General features: G+C 44.0%; 1 pseudogene; it reads left to right on the top strand.

Moving 5' to 3' along the window:
- The first annotated feature begins 8,536 nt into the window (after positions 1 to 8,536).
- Positions 8,537 to 13,565, top strand: LOC100615358 (uncharacterized; annotated as a pseudogene).
- The last annotated feature ends 1,831 nt before the right edge of the window (positions 13,566 to 15,396 follow it).

The following is a 15,396-nucleotide window of genomic DNA, read 5'->3' as shown; positions in this document are numbered from 1 at the left end:
GGGTGCACAGCAGAAGGCCGCTCAGGGAGAGGACAGGACCGCACAAGATGGGATGCGGGGATCCCTGCTGCTGGCCCAGCCACCATCTTGGGGCCACAGGGGACTGACGCCAGGCTGCACGGGAGACTCGGGGCTGACAGCGGAGAGGCCGGTCCTGCTGGTTTCACAGTCTGCTCTCTTCTCTCGGGATGCCGAACCCCCATACTCACCATTTCACAGCTTGCAGGATGTCCTGGTATCTTAGCTATGCATTGGCAAGTACCTGCAGATTACAGGGCTATTAACAGAGACTGTGAGGAAGTCGCCTGGAGCTCCCAACGTGGAGAAGGCGGAAGAGGAGAGATGCAAGGGAGAGAAAAAGTTCCCGCCGAACTCTGGAAGCCACGCCCTCCCTTCCTCTCCAACTGCGTGCCTGATTGGGTGGTTTCCACGCCACCGCCACTGATTGGATAAAGTTCCAGGGCCCACCCACTCCCGCCCCTACCACCACTCCTGCCTCTACCCCTACTCCCCCTCAGCCTTAGTGCCTTTTATTTTTTATTTTTTAATTAAGTTCTGGGATACATGTGCAAAACGTGCAGGTTTGTTCCATAAGTTTACATTTGCCATGGTGGTTTGCTGCACCTATCTCAAACTCCCGACCTCAGGTGATCCACTCACCTCCCCCTCCCAAAGAGCTGGGATTGCAGGCTTGAGCCACCGTGCCCCTCTGCTGCACCTATCAAACCACCAACTATGTTTTAAGCCCCACATGCTTTAGCTATTTCTCCTAATGCTCTCCCTCTTCTTGACGCCCGTTCTCAGACAGGCCGCAGCGTGTGATGTTTCCCTCCTTTTGTCCATGTGTTTTCATTGTTCAACTTCCACTTATGAATGAGAACATGTGGTGTAGGATTTCCTGTTCCTGTGCTGGTTTGTTAAGGACGATGAATTCCAGTTTCATCCATGACCCTGCAAAGTACATGAACTCATCTTTTTATGGCTACATAATATTCCATGGTGTATATGTGCCTAATTTTCTTTCTCCTGTCTATCATTGATGGGCATTAGGGTTGGTTCCAAGTCTTTGCTATTGTAAACAATGCTGCAATAAACATGCGTGTGCATGTGTCTTTATAGTAGAACGATTTATAATGCTTTGGGTATATACCCAGTAATGGGATTGCTGGGTCAAACGATATTTCAGTTTCTAGATCCCTGAGGAATTGTAACACTGTCTTCCACAATGTTTGAACTAATTTACACTCTCACCAACAGTGTAAAAGTGTATCTATTTCTCCACAGCCTCACCAGCATCTGTTGGTTCCTGACTTTTTAATAATTGCCATTCTAACTGGCGTGAGATAGTATCTCATTGTGCTTTTGATTTGAATTTCTCTAATGACCAGTGAAAATGAGATTTATGTTTTTTGGTCACATAAATGTCTTTTTTATTATTTATTTATTTATTGAGATGAAGTCTTGCTCTGTTACCCAGGCCGCAGTGCAGTGGTAGGATCTCAGCTCACTGCCATATCTGCTTCCCAGCTTCAAGTGGTTCTCCTGCCTCAGCCTCCTGATAAGCTGGGATTACAGGGGCCCAGCCAAGGGCCAAGCTAATTTTTTGTATTTCTAGTACAGACGAGGTTTCACCATGTTGGCCAGGCTGGTCTCATGATCCTCCTGCCTCAGCCTCCCAGAGTGCTGGGATTACAGGCCCGAAACACCTCACCTTCTGTTTTATGCATATGGCTAGCCAGTTTTTTCAGCACCATTTGTTAAATAGGGATTTTATTCCCCCTTTTCTTGTTTTGGTCAGGTTTATTAAAGATCAGATGGTTGTAGATGTGTGGTGTTATTCCTGAGGTGTCTGTTCTGTTCCATTGGTCTACATATCTGTTTTGTACCAGTACCATGTTGTTTTGGCTTCTATAGCTTTGTAATATAGTTTGAATTTGGGTAGCATGATGACTCAAGTTTTGCTATTTTTGCTGAAGATTGTCTTGGGTGAACAGGCAAACAGGCTCAAATAGTTGGAGTCACATGCCCAGAGTATCACAGCTAATTAAGAAGTGAGCTGAGACTTGAAATGCACTTGTTCTTTCCCTTTCCTGAGTCTATTGTATAATGCATCTTTGCAGCTATTTAAAGGTAGGAATTAGGACATTTGGACCACTTTTTCACAACTTTTTAAGCATTTTGATAACACAGGAAAGACCCTTATCCCATCCCTGAGTCCCTCTCTCACCGCACTGCACCCCACTGCTGCCCACATCGTGAGGTAGCCATTAGGAATCAGGCAGGAAACCAGGGCTGGGAATAAATAAGCGAGAATTATATTGCCCAAATTTGCTCATCTAAGAAAGCCTCCTCAACCATACTGTGTGAGGACGTTATTCCAGGGTAATTGTGCCCTGACTGTGCTGCATCTCAGTCTGACTTCTTTTTTTTGAAAATCACTGTATTACTCTTATTAACGGGGGTAATTCTCTTTCTATTTGAAAATGACCGACTGTCCTCTGCAGGTGTCTTGATTTGATTTGCTAGTTTAGATTCTGAAGGTAGTGGTGAGAAAATATTGAGGCCACATTTAGAATACCTCATTCTCAGCTAGATGACATATAGAAATTTCTTAATAATATCTAACCATTTTCTCAATAACCATTATATTTAACTATGATAGCTTGGAGGGCAGGGCTGGACACAGATGACACAATCTTCAAAGTTTAATTTGGTTGTAAGTATTATTTTGTTTCATTTTGCTTGTTTTTGGATACAAGGTCTTGCTCTGGTGCCTATGCTGGAGAGCAGTGGTGCAATCATAACTTATAATTTGGTTGTAATGGTTCTTTAAAAAAACATATTTTTGGCTGAGTTTGGTAGCTCACACCTGCAATCTAAACACTTTGGGAGGCCAAGATGGGATGATTGCTTGATCCTGGAAGTTCAAGACCAGTCTGGGCAACATAAGTTGGCTCAGTCTCTAGAAAAACGTTTACAAATTGTCTGGGCATAGCGTTGCTTGCCTGTAGTCCTAGCTACTTGAGAGGTTGAGGTGGAAGCATCACTTGAGCCTAAGAGCTTGAGGCTGCAGTGTACCATGAATCAGCCACTGTACTGCAGCCTGGGTGACAGAGTGAGACGTGTGTGTGTGTGTGTGTGTGTGTGTATATATATATATATATATATACACCAATATGTATGTTAAAAAATTCAAGCATGTGAGGTAAGTGAAAGCCCATGGTGGGGGATGTGGAGATAGGCGGGTATGGCTCGAGCAACTCAGTGAGACTTGGTTTTCCATCTTGAAGAATTGCCCATCCACACTGAAACCATACCCTAGCACAAGCCAGTTCTTACACTAAACCTGCTGGGATACGACTATGTACTCTTTAAAAAAAAAATAAAATCTTTCACCTAAGAGAAGGAGAGGAGAAAAGGAGGGTTTCACATTCAAAGCCTTCATGTTTTTTTGTTGTTGTTTTTTTGGTTTTTTGTTTTTTTAATGAAACAATAGCCACTTGTCGTTTGAGTTGTCCAAAGGTGACTGGCAGCAGTAAAACACTTAAGGAATCAACCAAAGAAAATAGGTCTCTCAAATGAGGAGGAGGCACAATGGTAACTAACCCCAATCCATTCTCAGCTTTGCATGGTGAAGGCATCTCAAGAAGTGGTGTTAGCCGTGTGAACTGTGTTCACTGGACAAGGCCAAGGGAAAGGAATTTCTAAGACATACAGCACTCTCTAAACACTTCAAAAGACATTCAGCTATACACGTGGCTGACAACCTGCCTGCTCTGCAGAGGGATTGCTGGGCAGCAGGCACCAGCTATAAAAGCTGTAAACTCTTCCTCTCATAGGGACGGGCCACCCCCACACACCTCCCCGCCAACCAAGCACCACAGGCTCCAGTCATCAGGTGCACCTGGGGGACTGCCTTTCTCCCATCTCATTAGCTCTCCAAGAGAGTCCAGATCACTCTAAAACCTAGCCCCACAGCCTGGCACCTCTCCCCCACCTAGCCTTCATGCTGGCCTTTTCTCTTCTGGCACCAATGTCAGGTGATGTTCACCAGAGCTACACTCATGAGCCTGGTAAGTGACAGGTGAGTAAACTCCAACTGAGTGTCTGTTACTCTACCCTCTTATCTTATCACCCACACAAATGACATTATAAGCATAATTTTACATTTGATCTAATTTATACATATTCTTCTTTTCATAACATTTCTGACAACAGCCCTCACAACCAAATGAGTCTGGGTTACAGAACACATGGGCGAGGCTGGTATGGCAGGTTTCACTTACTTTACTCCAATGTGAAATGAAAATGTGATGGCTTAGAGACAAGAAAAAGTTATTTATCAAGTGTGGAGTTGCTGCACTTGCTAGTTCATGCTCACTTCCTTTGAAACAAGGTATCTGGACAGACCATATTCAGAAGTAGCTCTTTGCAACACTCAAGACAGAAGCCCCAGTCAGACACAGTTCCCTCAGGCTCACAGGGCAGCAACCTCCTCCTCCATGTTGAGCTCTGCCAGCAGGGAAGGGAAGGAGCACAGACAGGACTGACAGGGAGTAGCCCAGGGCCTTAGGGATCCCCAAACTTTCCAGAGCTGGTCTCTGTAGATGGGGCTGTGTGGCAAGCTTCAGGTAGGGAGCTGGGCTCCACAGAAAGGTGACAATCACTCCTGTATCTCTAAATTTCCACCAGGATCCATGATACCCCTGCTTTCCCCCAGGACCTTCACCCACCCACCCCCACTGTGTGTTAGGCAGCTCAGGTCAAAATGAGAGAAGAATCAGTTCAGATTGTAGCTTCTGGGTATTCCCATCTGGCATGCAAGGAGTAGGGAGGCAAGTCAGGGCCTGTGGTGGTGCCTCTTGCTACGTCTGAGGGCAGACAGGCCAAAGTTGGGCACCTGGATGTCTACATGACCACCATTGCTGACTCCCTCCCCATCACTCAGAGCTGCAACCAGGCCAGGCCTATCACGATTAACAAAACCACTGCAGCTCTCATCATGTCACAAAACTAATGTGCACCCAGTGCCAGCCCTACACAGATCTCTGGCTTCCTATTCCAGGACACAGAAAAGCCTCTTATCTTTGCTATTTAAAATCCAGATTTTAAGCCATATTGAGCTTGGAGATAGTGGCAGCAAAAGCAGCAGCCAGATGTATACACTCCAGGTGTATACACTCATGGCTTGGGCACGTTCCACAGTTGCTAGAGGATGAGGCCTGAGAGGCACCTGTTTCCCAGCTGCTAACTGAGGTCCACACACTCCATTCATGTGTCTTCATTTAGGCCTCTGCGTCAAATATTCATTGAGCTATTGCAAACACATCTTTTGGGAGGCATCGTTAATTGCAGCACCAGCCCGCACTTGTTCTAGAGGCAGTCTGGAGCTATCTGGTCAGCTCCTAATTCCCCAGGACAAAGGTGCTGTCCTCTTGCCAGTGCTCACATCCAGCAGCACCATCTCAGGATGTTTTTTTCAAACACAAGCAGTATGAGATAGCAGGCATGGCATGACAGGCTTAGGACCATGGGCAGCTGACTCCTGGAGAAGCAGCACAGGGCAGATGCATCTGTGGGTGATGCCATAACAAGCCAATGCAGCCACAGCCCCTGCCCCCCGCCCCCCGCACAGCCCCAGCCCAGATGGCATTCAATTCTTCCCAGATGGTATTGGGGTGCCCGATGCCTATCACTCACCCACTAATTAGCACTGCCTTGTGTTGGTTTCTCAGGAGAGGGGGTGGGGGGTGTAGATCCAGGTGGGCACCACCTCACAGCCAGAGTCCACCTGACTGCCGATCAGCAAGCAAGCCCAGGCACCTCTGCTCTACACACTTGGCCTCATCACCTCTGGCTGCACTTTCTGTGTATACTTTGCACAAAGGTAGCAAAAAAGGTCAACAGTAGCTGTTGTGACATGAAAGTCTATGCCCCTTTAAGACCTTCTAAAATATTGTTGTCTTAAGCCCTCTTTCTTCTGATAAAATTTTTACCAATACACAAATACAAGACAGAAACTACTATAAATGAAATATTAGTATATTTTAAACCCATAAATAAACAGACAAACATGAAAACAGTCACTGTTTGGTTGCAGAGCACACCCTCAGGAAGCAATTCTCAGATGAGCAGACAGGCCCCACATCTTCAACCCCACGTTACTCCATCCCACTTTGCAGAGCTTCTGCATTGGTCAGTCCTCAATATTTTCTGGTGAGATGTCCAAGGTGAAGTGAGTGTTGAAGGCTGTACAGCTGATGGAGCTGACTGCCTTGCACACATTGTAAATCACCCCCTGGCTCCAAGGGTCAGCTGTGGTGATACCTCTTGATGGGAGGTAGTTCCAAGCCACAATCAGTGTGCCTGGGCTGCCCTGATCTATACACCCCAGCTCCTTGCTGGGATGTCTGCCTGCTTCTCTCAGGGGATGGGTCAAGAGCCACCTCTGTCAAGGACCAGCTGGCTGGACAGACTGGGCAACCTCCCCCAACATCCTCAGCAGCCCTGCCTATGCTATCACCTGTGCTGATGATCTCCAAGGTAAGATTAGGGGAAATTTTTAAGGCAACTCTTTCCCCCTAATTTATCTATCTTAATAACAGCACTGATAACTTTTAAGCCCTAGCAATCTGAACCTGTAAGACAAATGAGCTCCTGCATTAGAAGGTCCAAGGTTGTAAAGTGTGTGCCCAGGTGAGAGCCCATTTGTTGTTATTGAAGAGGAAGAGCTGGCTGGCCCTGGACACTAAGCCTAGTGAAAAGTAGGGTCTTCTTCCAGAGAATCAAAGTCTCGAAGGCCAGTAAAAGACGCTTGGGTCGTTTGCCAAGAAGCAGAAGTCTAGAAGGCCTTGCAGGGAACCCCAGGCAGTCTTCAGGGTGACTGAGAGGGCTGGGTTCATTCCTGCTTTCCTTGCTTTCATTCTGTCAGCAAGAAAACCTGCCTGCAGATGGTAGTCAGGCCTGAGGCTGCCAGTCAGTCACTAGGGGCTGTAGGCACTTTCACTGTGGTTCTTTCTTGAAGCAGCCACTCAGGCCGGTTCTTGAAGAGCAGTTCCCTCATTGTCTGCAGCTCCGTGTTTCAGTACTGGGACCGTAGAGGGACCAGAGGGGAGGCAAGGGCTCAGCCTGTGCCCCACAACATGCTCTGAGAAGTCTCCCTTTTCTTTCTTTCTTTTTTTTTTCCAGTTGGAGGAGAAGTCTCTTTTGTTACCTCCCTATGGACAGCCTCAAACTTCCAAATGAACAGACCCAGTATAGACCCTCCAGGAAAGTGCACAGAATTCTGTCTAGTACCCAGGAGGAAGGGGGTTCCCACTGAGGGCAGGACAAGTCTGCCTGCCCCTGTTCAGGAATGTTCTCCTCATAGTTCAGCCTCAAGGTGTAGGCATTCTCTGTGTGCACACAGTCCATGGCACAAGCAGGGGAGAGGGAGATACAGAGCCCACCAAGCCAAGATCCTGGCCATAGACTTCTTCTCTGAGACTTCCATCTGCTCTAGGATCTTCTTGCCCTGAGAAGCTGCCCTGAGTTCAGATAGAAGCAAATGGCCACCACTTCCAGAGATGCCCCCTGTCACACTGACAGCTCCCTAGAGGGGACTCAAGCAGTGGGGGCAAATTCTTTGGGCAGAAGCTCTGGAATGCTGGCTGGTTCATTCCATAAGCCCCTGTAACATGACACAAGCCAGGGGGAGATAAAACAGTGACATTACATTTTTTAAATTTATTTTATTTTTTGAGAAGAAGTCTCACTCTGTCACCCAGACTGGAGTGAATCAACGTGATCTCAGCTCACTGCAAACTTCACCTCCTGGGTTCAAGGAATTCTCCTGCCTCAGCCTCCAAGCAGCTGGGTCTACAGGTGTGCATCACCACGCCCAGCTAATTTTTGCATTTTTAGTAGAGGTGGAGTTTCATCATATCAGCCAGGCTGGTCTCAAACTCCTGACCTCGTGATCTGCCAGCCTTGGCCTTCCAAAGTGTTGGGATTACAGGCATGAGCCACCAAACCCAGCAGCCTTACCTTTTCTTTCATGGCATGACAAAGTGTTTTGTGAAGTTCAGGCTGTGGTGCTTGAGCAGCTCCAGTGGGGGGAATGGCTTAGGAAGCAAGGGCTGGTGAACTTGGGGTTGAGCAATAGGCTGTAGGCCTACAAGGAGGAAGTGGGCACTGAACAAGTGTCCTGGTTGTCTGTCCACAGGCCCAGAACAAGTGACATCCCAGGAGCCTGTGGGGAGCTGGCAGAGACTTACTGGATCCAGTAAAAGCCCCATGTGCATGCAGTGATGGGGCCCTTCTGGTCCTCGTCTGTAATTACAAAGAGGTACATGAAGTCCCTTTGCATCTTGCAGTTTCCAGGAAGTGGGTTCCAGCTGCTCATGCTAGGCACTTTTAGGCACTAAAGCACTTCAGGAATAGTCAGGTAGAAATAAGCTCTTCACCTCACCGAGGACCCTGTTTTGCTTCCTTTGGGAGTTCCACCTTCCAGTCATGGCTGTGGAGACACAGTGGTCCCTCCTGGGTCCCTGGCAAGATGTACTCAGGTGGCACACAGTCAATGAGGCTCATCTCCAAGCCATTTTTTCACTTCCTACTGTTTGAGGGACTCGAGGCTGGTGGTCAGCACAGGGCCACCCAAGGCCAGCTGTCTCCACCTAAATTTGACCCTGGTTTGAGTGCCTCTAGGCCAGGCCCCTGCAGGTGGGAAAACCTGGTCCTCAGCCTCTGGCCTCCGTGCTCTCTTTCCTTCTTTTCAATCCTGGCCCCAATGTCTCCCCCACCTCGCAGGTCATTAGAGAATATGCTCGGGAAGAACAAACAGCTTTTGTCAGCCCTGTTGAAGGCAGCCGATGGGTCCAGGTGCTTAAGCTGCTCTTGGACGTGGTTCATGTGGAAGCTGACCTTGAATAGTGTGTGTAGCTCTTCAGGGAGAGGGAAGTAGGATGTTACCAGGGCCCTGTATCCTAAAACATCACATTTAGCACAGAAAATAGTTTGCAAGATGCTTTCATGGGTGATTTTAATTTTCAACTATAGGCTTCCATTTTCAAATTCCATAATGAACACATAAGGTGGGGTTATAATTTCAACACACACACACATTTACACAAACACACACTCCTGTCTGCTAATAGTCAGGGATCATTTCTTACAAAGAATCTTCTGCCAAATGCCTCTGAAGCACACGTGGGTCTTGAGGAGCCAACAAGTCTAACTGCTTTTTGTGCACTAGTGTCTTGGGTTGAAGAAGTGTTTAGAGCTGCCTTTTTGGGAAGCCCTCATGCAGGGGTGTGCTGAGGACTGCCCTGTGCCTCCAACTTCAGGAATGTCTTACAGTGTGTGTTACACTGAATTTTAATGGTGGCTGTTTTGGGAAAGAGGAAAGTTTCTGTCATCAACTATGGGCACCATTGAGATACAAATCTTTTCTACAATTGCTCTTAGCAAGCAGGTAGACCCTGGGAACATATGTGGCTTTTCCTCAGGAACATGAGTACATGAGAGATTTTGCTTTACAACCAGATGAATCTCACCACAGCAGTTGGTGCTGCACCAGGCAGATTTCCCTACTCAAATACTTTGAAGCTTTTTAAGTTTTTTTTTTTTCCAAGACATAATTTATCTTTATAGAATTTGATTGGGCTGATATCAAGCCTGGCTTTGTACTGCCTGATTTTTTTTAGAATGACAACTCTGTTCTTTAACTTGCGGGCTATGAAGTTACAGGGTGTTGGTGTGACAGGCTGAGAAGGAGGCCTGTGCTCCAATCCTACATTCACATGTATCTGTGACACAAAGACCTCCAAAGAGTGGGGAAGTGCTGCCTGGCCCTTCTTTTGGGGGCCCTCCCCAAGGCAGTCCACCCAACTTCCAAACCAGCCTTCCCTCATACACAGCCCTGAGCCCTCCTGCAGCTCCTCACTCTTTTGCCGCCCTGGGAAGTGGTTTGGCATGTTGCTATCCAGGTGCAGTGAGAAGCAGGTGCAGTGACACATTTCTTCATGGACCATCAGCACCAGCTAAATCTCCTGCAACATCTCCTTACGGGACACCTGCAGGGAGAAGGCCCTGACAACTCTGATGAGAAACCATATGGCTGGAAGCAAGGACTTCCTGTTTCCCCAGCCCAAAGCCCTGAGAATCATGCCCAAAATTCAGCTTTCCACTTTTTGCATATTTAATTCATCTTAGAATCCCAGGCCCCCTCTATACATGCCACACCTACCTACAGCTGTCTGTGTGTGCAGAACAGAGCCTGGCCACACTGACTATTCCTGCAGACCAAGAAAAATCCCTATGCAGAGGAGGAGGAGGTGGGAGCACTAAGGGAGACAAAATGGCAGCTTTACCTCATCCCTTGCCCATTGCTAAGGTCCCCAGGGCAGACAGCTTTTGCCTTCAACTTCAAGTTAACAGCATACAAAATATGTTCATTTTTACTTCCCCCACTCTATTATTAATGTTACAAATTATATCTCTATATATTGTGTGCATTTTCACAGAGATTTAAGAATTTTATGCACCATTATTATAACAATAGCAAATTTTGTATCTGTGTATACATTTATATTTAACAGAGAGCTTTACATTTTCATATTGTTTTATGATGCTGTCCAGCATCATTTAATGTTTCAACATAATTGACTGTCTTTTGCATTTTTTCCTAGGGTTATTCTAGTAGTAAGCAACCTTAGATTTTTTTATTTTAAACTTTGAAAGGCTTTATTTTTTCTAATTTTTGAAGTACAGTTTTTTCCACATCAATTATTCTTGGTTGCTGGGATTTTTTGTTTCATCACTGATATGTGTAAGGTTCTCAGCATCCCCTCTTCTTCTCCCAAATAACATTTATGTCATTTTCTTCCTATATTTTTTATAAGGCTCTTTCTCTGAATATATTGGTCTACTTGATAGTGTCCAGTAAGTCTCATATTTAACCCTTATTTTTTCAATTTTTTTCAAAAATTAGTTTCCAGGCCTAAATGTTTGTGAGTAATATATGTTTAATTTCCTAATTGTTTTTTTGCTCCTTTGTTTGCTGTTGTGTCTCTGCAGTGAATTTGTAAATGCCAGTTATTGCATCCTTCAATGTCACAATTTCTGTTGGGTTTTTAGAAAAAGGTTTCATCTCTTTGTTGATACCACATTTTGGTCATTTATTATTTTTAAATGTTATTCAATTGTCTATTTTTGTTTTATTTTTGTTCACTGAGAACACAATTATTTTTAATTCTTTATCAGGTATGCAAAAATCTTCATTTCTTAAGATTCAACTTCTGCATATTTATTCTGTTTCTTCCAATGAAATATATTTTCCACCTTCTCCATATGCCTTATAATTTTTTATAAGATCTGGAAAATTATAAAATATCCATCAAATCTAACATTTAAAGCCTGGCACGGCTGGGCACGGTGGCTCATGCCTCTAATCCCAGTGCTTTGAGAGGCCGAGATGGGTAGATTACTGGAGGCCAGGAGTTTGAGACCAGCCTGGCTAACATAGCAAAGCCCATCCTTACTGAAAATACAAAAAAAATAGCTGAGTGTTGTGGTGTGCACCTCTCATCCCAGCTACTCAGGAGACTGAGACAAGAGAATCACTTGAACCCGGGAGATGGAAGTTGCAGTTAGCTGAGATCGCTCCACTGCACTCCAGCCTGGGTGACAAAGCAAAACTCTTTCTCAAAAAAAAAAAAAAAAAAAACTGGCTTAGTAGAGGGGATATTGACAGCAATCAGCCAGGCTATAGATCCTGGGTGCTTCACAGATGTATTCTCAGATATGTCTTCTCCGGATCTGTGTGTATTTCTCAGTTAAAGAGACTTTGTTTCATTGTTTTTAAATTGATTACTTATTTTCTTCCCCAATTGACTGTCTGTGGTATTGCAGTTTCTCTAGTGCTGCAATTTTCTTTCTTCTCATCAGACACAACTGTCATCTCTATGACTCCATCATGTCCTTCAGCATTCCATGTCAGAAAAGACAGAATCTAGTCATTAGGCAATCTCTCAAAAAGACAACATTTCAACACATACTCTACAGCTTTAATTCTCTCCTGAGGAAGATGCTGGGAGTTGGGCATTTTCTGGTGAGCCCAGTTACTATTGTGGGGAAGGAAAAAAAAAAGAAACTCTGGTGGAGAGTCTGTAGCAAAGAAAAAATTCCTGCAATGTGAAAAGAGAGGAGGCAACAGCCATATACAAAGCAAGGTGAAAATAAATGAGCAGGTAACACATGGGAGAGGTCCAAAGGTCACAGAGAAAGACAGAGCTTAAATATGGTTTGGTCATCTCTGTTCCAATGGAAATTGTTTTAGAAAAGTCTAATTTTATTTTTCTTGCTGTCACAGAGAAACATGTTCCTGTCCCATGCTTACTATGCTCTTCAATCATCTACAGCTTCTTTTCTCCCTCCCAGAATCTTCCAGTGCATTCACACTGAAAGCCAAAGTCCTGCCAGAATCTGTAAGAACCTACATGATCTGACTAGTGTTCATTAGTTTTGGGAATCTGGGGAAATCTGTGCACGTTTCTGGAGACCTCTATGTTATGCAATTTTTTAATAAATATGTGGTGCCTCAAGTCAAAAGTGTGTGAAGGGTGTTGTGGAGGCATTGAGAGGCATTGGGATTTGGTTTAGAAATTCCAAGAACAGTGGTGCAAAGGTCATGTGAGCAAGGCGCTCGGAGCCATTGCAGCAAGCCATCATTGCTTGTGAACATCCTGCTCACCGGTACACCAGGGGTTGGAAGAATCACACTTGGCAAAGAACTTGCGTCAATATCAGGACTGAAATACATTGATGTGGGTGATTTATCTTGAGAAGAGCAATTGTTTGATGGCTATGATGAAGAGTATGATTGTCCTGTTTTAGATGAAGACAGAGTAGTTCATGAGTTAGATAACCAAATGAGAGAAGGTGGAGTTATTGTTGATTACCACGGTTTTGGTTTCCTCCCTAAAGGCTGGTTTCATATAGTTTTTGTGCTGAGGACAGATACCAATGTATTGTGCGAAAGACTTGAAACAAGGGGTTATAATGAGAAGACTCTAACAGACAATATTCAGTGTGAGATTATTCAAGTTCTTTATGAAGAAGCCACAACATCCCATAAGGAAGAAATTGTGCATCAGTTGCCCAGAAGTATACCAGAAGAGCTAGAAAATAATGTAGATCACATTGGCTGGGCAAAGTGGCTCACGCCTGTAATCCCAGCAGTTTGGGAGGCCAAGGTGGGTGGATCAAGAGGTCAAGAGATCAAGACTATCCTGGCTAACACGGTGTAACCCCAACTCTAGTAAAAATACACACACACAAAAAAATTAGCCGGGACATGGTGGTGGGTGCCTGTAGTCCTAGCTTCTCAGGAGGCTGAGGCAGGAGAATGGCGTGAACCTGGGATGCATAGCTTGCAGTGAGCTGAGATTGCACCACTGCACTCCAGCCTGGGCGACAGAGCGAGACTCCTTCTCAAAATAAATAAATAAATAAATAAATAGGAAAATAATCTAGATCAGATCTAGAAATGGATTGAACAGTGGATCAAATATCATAACTCTTGACTTATAAGGCCAGCTACTTTACAGTCACTCTTGTTGATATTACTCTGCCAACATCATAGAAATTGTTCAAGTATCAGTAACACTTTATTAAAATCATGTTGCAGGATTAGCAGGTGGATAGTATAGAGTTGTATTCTTGTGTTTCTTTTTCTCTGTGAGAAACCTAAACATCTGAAATATAATGAATATAGTATTATTAAGGATTAAGACAAAACTGTAATTTTAAAACAAATTGCTAAGGAATAAATAAATCTGACAAAATGTGTGGATATGTTTTAAGTTTATTACAGAAAAAAATGCAGATAATCTCTTAAAATAAAACTAAAGACTAAAGAGAAAGCATCAGAGTATTCCTTTTTTCTTTCTTTAAATTAGAAAATAAGGGAAGTGTTGTACTCTATACAAAATTTAAAAGGTACAAAAGAGCATGTTGAAAAGTTAGGTCTCCCTTCCAGACCGCAATATCCACAGGCACTCCAGGATCCTTCACTTTAGGAAATGATGTTACTGGTTTTCCGTATGTGTTTTGAGAGGTTTTATGCCTGGACAGTGTATATATATGTGTGTCCAATTTTTTAAAGAATATATTAGTATATTGCACACACTATTCTGTACCTCTCTTTTTTTACTTAATATATTTGGAGATTATATCATATCAGTACAGAACTCCATGTTCCTTTGTTTTTTAGCTGAGATAAACATATCATACAATAAAATTTACAGTTTTGAAGTATATAATCAGAACTGGATGTGGTGGCTTATGCCTGTAATACCAGCTGCTGGGGAGGCTGAGGTGGGAATTGCTTGAGGCAGGAGTTCAAGAACAGCCTAGGTAACATAGTGAGACTCTAAAAACAAACATAAATGAAATATACAATCCATTGGTTTTTAGCTTATTAACAAGGTTATGACTATCACCACTGTGGGGGAAGCAGTGATGATAAAGGGAAATCCTATACCCTTTAGCAGTCACTCTCTATTCTTTCCGCCTCATCCCTTTGCAGTTACTAGTCTGCTTTCTGTCTCTATGGATTTGCATGTTCTGGATATTTCATATAAATGGGATTATACAATAAAAAAAGAAATTCCAGGAACACCAGAGAGGGATGACACATGTTTTCTGCTTTATAATTTCACATCCTATGAAGGTTTAAAACATAATTCCACAAAAAATTTGATGGAAAATCTTTATGTGCAAAAGTATCTTGTTAAATATAAAAAAAAAATTATTTTATGGAGAATTCTTTTTTCTTATCAGGACCTAATCCTAAAAATTTAAACTCTGTATGCCAACAGTATCTACTGTAGGGTGGTTTATTGTATGTACTCATTTTATGGATTCCTTACAAAAACTTTTCCCATAGGGGAAATTAGAACATTGCTCTACATACATTGAATTTCCAATTATTACCTTATTTCTCACTTATTATTTTGTGATTCTGTCTTCTTTAACATGAAGATTATCATGACTGTGTTTTCACTTTCTGAATTGTCATATGTCTGTAATTTTTCTGTAATCTTAGTTTCAGAAGTTCTACAATAGCATGCTCAAGGCCTGGCATGGTGGCTCACACATGTAATCCCAGCACTTTGGGAGCAGAGGTGGGCAGATCACGAGGCCCGGAGTTTGAGACCAGTCTGGTCAACATAGTGAAACCCCAACTCTACTAAAAGTACAAAAATTAGTCAGGTGTGGTGGCATGCACCTGTAATCATAATTACTCAGGAGGCTGAGGAAAGAGAATCACTTGAAACTGGGAGGAGGAGTTTGCAGTGAGCCAAAATCCTTCCACTGCACACCAGCCTGGGCAGCAGAGTGAGACTCTGCCTC

Source organism: Pan troglodytes, chromosome Y (genome assembly GCF_028858775.2).
Source record: "Pan troglodytes isolate AG18354 chromosome Y, NHGRI_mPanTro3-v2.0_pri, whole genome shotgun sequence".
Taxonomy (NCBI): Eukaryota; Metazoa; Chordata; class Mammalia; order Primates; family Hominidae; genus Pan; species Pan troglodytes.
This window is presented reverse-complemented; position numbering and strand designations above follow the sequence as displayed.